Source organism: Siniperca chuatsi, linkage group LG1 (assembly GCF_020085105.1).
Source record: "Siniperca chuatsi isolate FFG_IHB_CAS linkage group LG1, ASM2008510v1, whole genome shotgun sequence".
In the NCBI taxonomy this organism is placed as follows: domain Eukaryota; kingdom Metazoa; phylum Chordata; class Actinopteri; order Centrarchiformes; family Sinipercidae; genus Siniperca; species Siniperca chuatsi.
Genome location: NC_058042.1, coordinates 31963192 through 31970917, shown reverse-complemented (window position 1 = coordinate 31970917; position 7726 = coordinate 31963192). Strand labels below are relative to the sequence as shown.

The 7726-nt window shown below is 43.2% G+C and overlaps 1 long non-coding RNA gene across 1 annotated transcript; it reads right to left on the bottom strand.

The window, feature by feature from the left end:
- Positions 1-6589: 6589 nt before the first annotated feature.
- On the bottom strand, positions 6590-7407 carry LOC122876581. Its single transcript, XR_006378096.1, has 2 exons — positions 6934-7407; positions 6590-6844 (listed from the first exon to the last, which is right to left on the bottom strand). It is a non-coding gene; the product is annotated as an uncharacterized LOC122876581 (long non-coding RNA).
- Between the last annotated feature and the right edge of the window lie 319 nt (positions 7408-7726).

Here is a 7726-nt window from a genome sequence, read left to right as displayed (position 1 = left end):
TAATTGAGGTTTGGGAGTTCCAGGTGAACTTGTGAAAGCCATCATTGTAGATGTGCAGTCATGTTAGAGGAACTGCGTTCAGTGTGTTTGTGGCTGGAGTTTTGCATTTACAGTTCAGATATTTGGCATTGTTTTAATCCAATGAAGATATGTAGAGCCATAAAGTTTTTCTGAAAGTTCAAGTATCAGGAAATTTTTAGTGTTACAATGTCCTTTGAGGTGACTTTCCCTGAACAGTAATGTACAGCGAAACTACTTAAAATTTATATGGTCATAGGAACATTTTGAGCAGAAATCCATTGCGCTCCGTAGCAAACCTAATATGGAAACGCTTTTATCATAATAGGAATTTGGTGACATCACATATTCAGCAAGACTTACTGAACCCTCTAGACTCCAGTAGAATTTTAGAATGTTGCTGCATTTCACTGAGAACCCTCACTTAAATAAGCATTTTCCTACTCAATCCAAACAAACAGCTTTATCTCAAAAACAGAAAGAAATTGACGATCAGACGTTGTTTTAATTTTAAAAAAAACACAACTTCCTATTTATTTTGATATCAAATGGGTGGCATGTGTAGCTTTTTAGACCGAGTTTGATTCAACACATTTAAAAAATCACCAGACAGAACAACAAATATCACTAAAACTGTTGTAAATAGCTATGATGAAATGCATCTTAGTCTACCTAAAATAAAAGAAAGTAACTTGAGGTAAATTTTATAATGAATATGTGATCCACAGCATTCCTCTGAAAACAAAACAGATGCTTGTACTAGATTACGCTAGGCTTTCAAAATAAAACAGAAATGTCCCACACTTCAACCCACACAGCAATGTTATAAGAACAAACAGTAATGTGTTAGTAGGTAGTGTCTTTTGCAAGTTATGTTAGAAAAAAAATTGCTTAATTTATATGTGGAAAAGTTGACGCAAACTTGTCAGTCCTCCCTACCGACTCTTTGGCACATTTCCCCCTCAAAAACAGGGTCTGTCTCCAGCAGTGAGAGCCGGGTAGGTCCCACTGTTTACTGACGATGATTGTGTGATGTGATTTTGAGCAAAAGCCTTTCACAGTGTCTTAGTCACTTTCCATAACACACTGTGGGTCAGGATCTCTCAAAAAACTATTTTACGTTGCATGTTTTTTGGGTTGTTTTTTTTTAGAAACAGTCGCAGAACATGTATGGTACAAGTACAGCTCATGCACTTTCTGAGTAGCCCAACTTATTATGAAAAAAGCAATATATGGCACGCCTCGGTCAGACATTTACTTATTCTGCTAAAAGCCTGTAAATAAATGTCAAACTATGCAAAAAAGCCAGGGTTCAAAGTGCAGGCATTCAAATAATCATGTTGACCTGCTTGTATAGATGTCAGGTTGCGGGTTTACTGGCCACACTACTGGTGTTTACTGATCCAACAAAACCTGGTTTAAAACTTGGAATTTTCTGAAAATATAACCAGTTTTAAAAACATTAAAAACAGAGTAAGATGGAGAGGAAAGTGCAGGAAGGAAAGCGCAAGTAAGTAATATTTCCCCCCTCTTTATTTTTTTCTTTCCTCGGCAACAGACAAAGCCAACGTCAATTTGTGTCAAGTGCCGTTTTAAGACCTTGGGATTAAAGCTATAAAGTGGCATCTGTCAGGGTCTTTGACGCCCTGGGGCCCCCCTCTAACATCTGAGCGCCAACGTGCTGTTGTTCAGTATCATCTCCCATCATTTCATGTCAGCGGTGAGGAGATGAGCCTATGAGACAGGCAGCCGTCACAGGAGCTGACAGGGCTGATTCACGTCAAGAGCCCTTCATCCACAACCAGGGTCGATCGAAGCTGACTCCACGGCTCTCTCAGCCAAAAGTGGATATCCATCCCAATGTGCATCACACAAGTGTTGTGGGGGGCTGAGAGACTGATGCTTGGCAGTTTATGATGAAGACAAGATGATGTTAAAGAGTCACAGTGATGTGGATGAGATGAGAAGGGAAATCGAAAAGAGAAACTCTGATGTTCGATATCTTATGTCACACAAAATAGGGGCTAATGTCTGCTCCAATGATTGAGAGAAGTAGATAAATTCGCTACCAATTTGATCTAGTACAACAGGCTATAGGCACCATGGAGCTGAAATACCATAAAATTAATGATAATATATTTAGGAGATAATATGTCAACCCTATTTTGACAATGTGCACTTGATTTTTCAAAAAAAAGTTCAAGCAGTAGCTATGGAAGACAACAAACATCCACTTTAAGATTTGCAATACTATGCTGTTTTTCAGCATTGGTGCATTTACTGAAATGTCAAAGAAAAATAACTCATTACTTTATTGTATTTAGTTTACCTCTCCATCACCACAGAGACAAATGCTGATTACAAAGATACTTGTTACTTAAATTAAAATAAAGTAAAAGAATTGTTGAATTCTGAATTCATCAATCTGAATGTATGCTCCTTTTGGATCACTGTCACATTGAGTTCTTTTTCTACTTCTTTACTTTCTATGAAGACTGGTTTTATAGTAAGAGAACAGATGGCCATCGGCTTAGTTTGTGCTGTGTTTGTGTGACAACTCAGCCTCTGATTGATCTCAAAACATACCAGGAACTCTAGTTCTTCGTAATTTTATTCCAGTGTATCTTCTTTTTTTCCCTCTATGTTCATGAAATATAGGCATAAAGGCTTTCTTTTTCACTCAAGTTAAATCATTTTTAAATCACAGCAAGGCATCTTCACCTCAATTTGTGACACCCAGGCTAAACTTTCTTCCATTTGCTTCCGCTCGTGTCTTTGCATTGACTTTTTATGTAATTACACCACCCCCAAAATTTGCTTCGCCTCCAGTCTGAACCCACACTAATTAGACCTCTAGTGCTCCTTGGAATAACATGTCATCACAAAACTCTATGGATCAGTTAGAATAACAAGTTAAGTTGTCCCAACGCGTTCTCAGTCAAATACCGACGTTTTCGGCATCCTATAAACACGCACAAGGTACCCCTTGGCATTAGGAGACACCTTCAGAAACAATGTAATGTCACTTAAAAGTGTGGTTAGGTTTAGGGAAAAAAACACTTGGTTAGGCAGTAGGACATCACGTGACATGTAAGTCAAGATTTAAATGTTAACATTAACTTTTAGTTTCACACAGGACATGAAACCTGGTCTCCTGAGTGAAAGTCCTAGGTATGTTTAACCCATCCAACCACCCCAACTCCTGCTTAAGTGGACTTTGTCCCCTCTTTACATTATGTCACTTGATTTCATAAAGGCTTTCTGACAGCCCTGTGCGTCTAATACAGACACTAAAGGGTACCTTGTGCGTGTTTATATAACGCTGAGAGGGGTGACAAAACATCAGTATTTGACACCCTGGCAATGAGAACGGGCTGGTTGTCCTGCCCTAACAGTTGCAGAAAAACTAACAAGAGAATAAGGGAGATGTCGATCAAGTCCAGTTTTTAAACTATGGGTGTGCAGATGCTTCAAAAGCTCTTTTGTACTATTGTTTCTGGTCCACACCAGAAATGATAAGCTGCAACTTCAGGGAACTTTTTTCTGTTAACACTGGTTTGAAATCATCTGATCTGTGTCTTCAGTAAGAAAATCTAATTTGGGGAGCTTTAAGCTGCTGTGTGAATGGAGCCTTAGAGGGACAGAGAGAAAGACTGACATACAACAACGGCCACTAGCAGCTGTCACCGAATCACTTCCTCCTCCTGTTTTTCAACCACCTATCTCCTTTCTTTTCTCTCAGTGTGTCTGCTGGCCTGCCTCTCCTTATCACTCAAGGGTCTTCTAATTCACCAGCAAGGTTGCACTGATAAGCCTCTCTCTCTCTCTGTAGATGGACAGGTCCCAGTGTCCTCTAACATGTGTCTGTCTGGATGTGATGGTGACACAGGGACCCGAGGGTGACAGCCCAGCTTGGCCTTGAATTAAGGAGCATTACAGATACGCTGATAAAGTGACACTCTCAGTGGTGGAGAAAGGAGGTGAATAAAAATGGGGATAGACGGGCTGGAGAAGTGGAGAGCAGTCTGTTGGAGGAGGGAGAAGAAGGAAAGGAAAAGAAAAGGAAACATTCCATGACTGTGACTGACTGGCCACATATACAGTACACTGAGTATGTTAATTCAAACGTCTTTCTGTAAAGTATACCAATATCTTCTTCTTCCTCCTAGTTTGCCAGCGATTCTGTCATCATGTCTCTTCTCAGCAGTGATGACCCTGATCATGGCCCTGTAGTGGCAGAATTCACGGACTGGTGCAGGTTGTCCTTCTAGGACATCAGTGTGTAAAAAACTAAAGAGATGACCATTAGATTTTAGAAATAATCTTACAATTATCTCTCCGGTGGTGATTAATGACCAGGCTGTTGAGTTTGTGTAGCAGTACAAATATCTCAGTACTGTAATTGATGACAAGCTGACCTTCAAGCTTCATGTGGATGCTGTGTGTAGAAACGCTCCTTAGCACATGTACTTTTATCGTAAGCTTTGAAGTTTTCATGTTGACAATACCTTCATGAAAATGTTTTATTCCTGCTTCATTAAATCAGTCCACACTCCTTTGTCAGCTGGTATGGATTAATTACCCTCAAAAACAAACAGATTGAAGGGTATTGCCATTGTTCAGCAAAATTGCAGGCACAACCTTGACTGACCTTCCTCATCTTTACTAGATTAGGTCTTAGGTCACCCCCTGTCTAAGGAGTTCAAGTTGCTTCCCTCTGGCCGCAGATACATTCTGCCAAGATGCAGGACGAGTAGACTTAAGATCTTATTTGTCCCTGCTGCCATTGGTCTTTTAAATAACTCAATGTGATTTTTATATTATATTTATTGTTTGTCTGATGATTATGTGGTTACTACTGGGGATAATAAAGATATCCTTGATCCTAGTAGCTTGGTACAAGACCAAATACTTTAGGCGTGTGTGTGTGTGTGTGTTTGTGTGTGTTTATTGTGTGAGTTTACAAGAGAGAAAGCCCGCATGTGTTTGTATGTGCCTGGGAGCATGTCTTTGTCTGTGACAACAGCCTGAGGTGTTTTGTGCGTATTGTCTTAGAAATGGTAAACGTGTGTGTGTGTGTATGTGTGGTAAGAGACTCCTCAGCAATAGCACAGGCTCTTTTCTACTGTTTCCTTTCTGTTTCCATCGTTTAGCCGGAATAAGGTCTGCCTCAAGGTCGCTGCCCTCTGTTACCCAGCAGCTCCTGAATACAATAACAGAAGAAGAAACATCATGCCAGAAGTCTATAAAAAAGAGGTCTTCTGCACCAGCAAGATTTTAATACTATTGTTAGGAGAGAAAACCTACTACCACAACTACTACTACTACTACTACTACTACTAGAACTACTACTACTACTAAAGAGGTAATTAAGGGAATGTAAAGTAACCAAAACCTGACAAAATAGTTTCCCTTGATAGTTTTGCTGCAAATGGTGCAGAAAAGGCAAAGAAATGGGGAAAAAAGCCTAAAAGCTTAAATATTGGATGGAGAGATGGGGGCAACAAGGACTATAAACTCTGTGGAAAGAGCTGGAGGTAAGTAAACTTCAACATCATAGTGAAGTGAACTATCTGATAGTGGTGAAATTCAAGGAATTCCCATCTGCTTTTAATTCAATGTTATGTCTCAATATAACAGAGGACTCGTATGCAAATCACAGCCCTTCCCAAACTGATCATCTAGTTGATAGTGCTGCAGGCTCACTGTGAATGACCCTCAATTCTATCACCCCTCTAAAAAAGATAATAAGATAGAATAAGATAAAAAGATAATAAAACAAAGAAGGTTTGTCATGGTTAGCCACCATGCCGTGTGATCTCTGCAGTATCCAGTGCAGTTTCCCTCTCCCTGTGTGTCTTGTGTGTCCTCCGTTGGTCTGTATTGTGTGTATGTGTGTATGTGTTTCCTGGTTTCCTGGCTTCTCGGGCTCGACCTCTCATCAATTATCATCAGTCTCCACAGCATAAAGACCGGGCTCTTCCTCATCTCCAGTGCCAGATCGTCTCTGTATACCTGTACGAACATACGTAACGGCTTCGCACAGCTAAGTACTGTTGTAACTCTGTCTAGTAATCCTGTCTATTGTGAACTCTGGATCTCTGCCAACCTGTTCGCCCGTCTTGTTCCGGCTCTGCCAGCAAACCAGAAGTCTCCCAGCTAACCAGCGGTCTCCCTGCTCTGCCAGCTAACCAGCGATCTCGGGAAAAGATTCAGTTTATACTCATCTCGTCTCCAAACACACCGCTGGTCCTAGGGTCCCCATGGTTACGGCAACATAACCCTCACATCGATTGGTCCACAGGGAGAATTCTGAGTTGGAGCTCCTACTGCCGCTCCACCTGCTTGCAATCTGCTCGGTCTCCACCAGAGGGCAGCACTCCACCACCCAACTCGGAGCCCCTGGATCTGATGCGGATACCAGAGGAATAACATGATCTGAAGCAAGTTTTCCGCAAATACCTCGCCCTGTCGTTGCCACCACACCGTCCCTATGACTGCGCCTTAGACCTAATCCGTGTTATGTGGAACAAACTTGGCACCCAAAAGCAGGACACACGGACAGAGCTGATCAAGGTCTGAACAGTTTTATTGTGTGGAAAGATCAGGAGATCGCGGCGTGTCTGGCGAAGTGCGTTGTAGCACGGAGAGTTCGACCGGACTGGACGGAGGCTGGAGAGTGGTGCGTTGAGCGGAGACCAGGGAAGCGGGTTCTGGACTGGCTGGCGTGGTTGAAGGCTGGGCTGATCGGGTGAAGACACGCTGAGACTGAGACTAGAGTCCGATGGCCGTGGCACAGGGAAGTGATCACCGGCAGCACAGAGGTCTACAACGCAGACAGACAATGTTACCATAAGGTAAGTACAGACAAACTTCAACAGGTATCTTACTTGAGCCGTTACGTATAACGGGTACTGGGTACGAAGACGATCTGGCGCTGGAAGTGTGGATGAGCCCGGTAGATAACTGTGGTGGTTGATGATGATGATGATGATCAGGTGTGCCGGTAATCAATAGCAGCCGGGAGATCTGGAAACCAGCCCAGAACCCAGACACACACACACACACACACACACAAACAAGATGGACAGGGGACCGCCAGGAAACACAGGGGAAGGCAGATACAGAAGAGGACAAAAGGATCAGGGGGCATAGTGGCTAACTATGACAGTACCCCCCCTCTAATGGGCGCCTCCTGGCGACCCTCCCGGAGCCTTCTGGGCGAGCCTGGTGGAACTCCCGAATAAGTTGTGGATCCAGGATATGGGAACGGGGAACCCAGGACCGCTCCTCGGGGCCATAACCCTCCCAGTCCACCAGATACTGGAACCCCCTACCTCGCCGGCGAACATCCAACAACCGCCGCACTGTGTATGCAGGATGATCCTCAATGACCGGGTGGGTGGCGGGGAACGGCTGGAGGGCACAGATGACTGACAGCTACAGGTTTAAGTTGAGACACATGAAAAGTGGGGTGGATCTTCATGGATCGAGGTAACCGGAGTCTAACAGCGGAGGGGTTAATGACATGCTCGATGATGAAGGGTCCAATGTAGCGGGGAGATAGTTTCTTGGACTCCGTGTGTAAAGGAATATTTTTGGAAGATAACCAAACCTTCTGACCTGGCTCATATGTGGGTGCTGGGGTCCGTCGTCGGTCAGCGATCCGTCGATTCCGTTCCCCCGACCGACACAGTGCAGCTCGGGT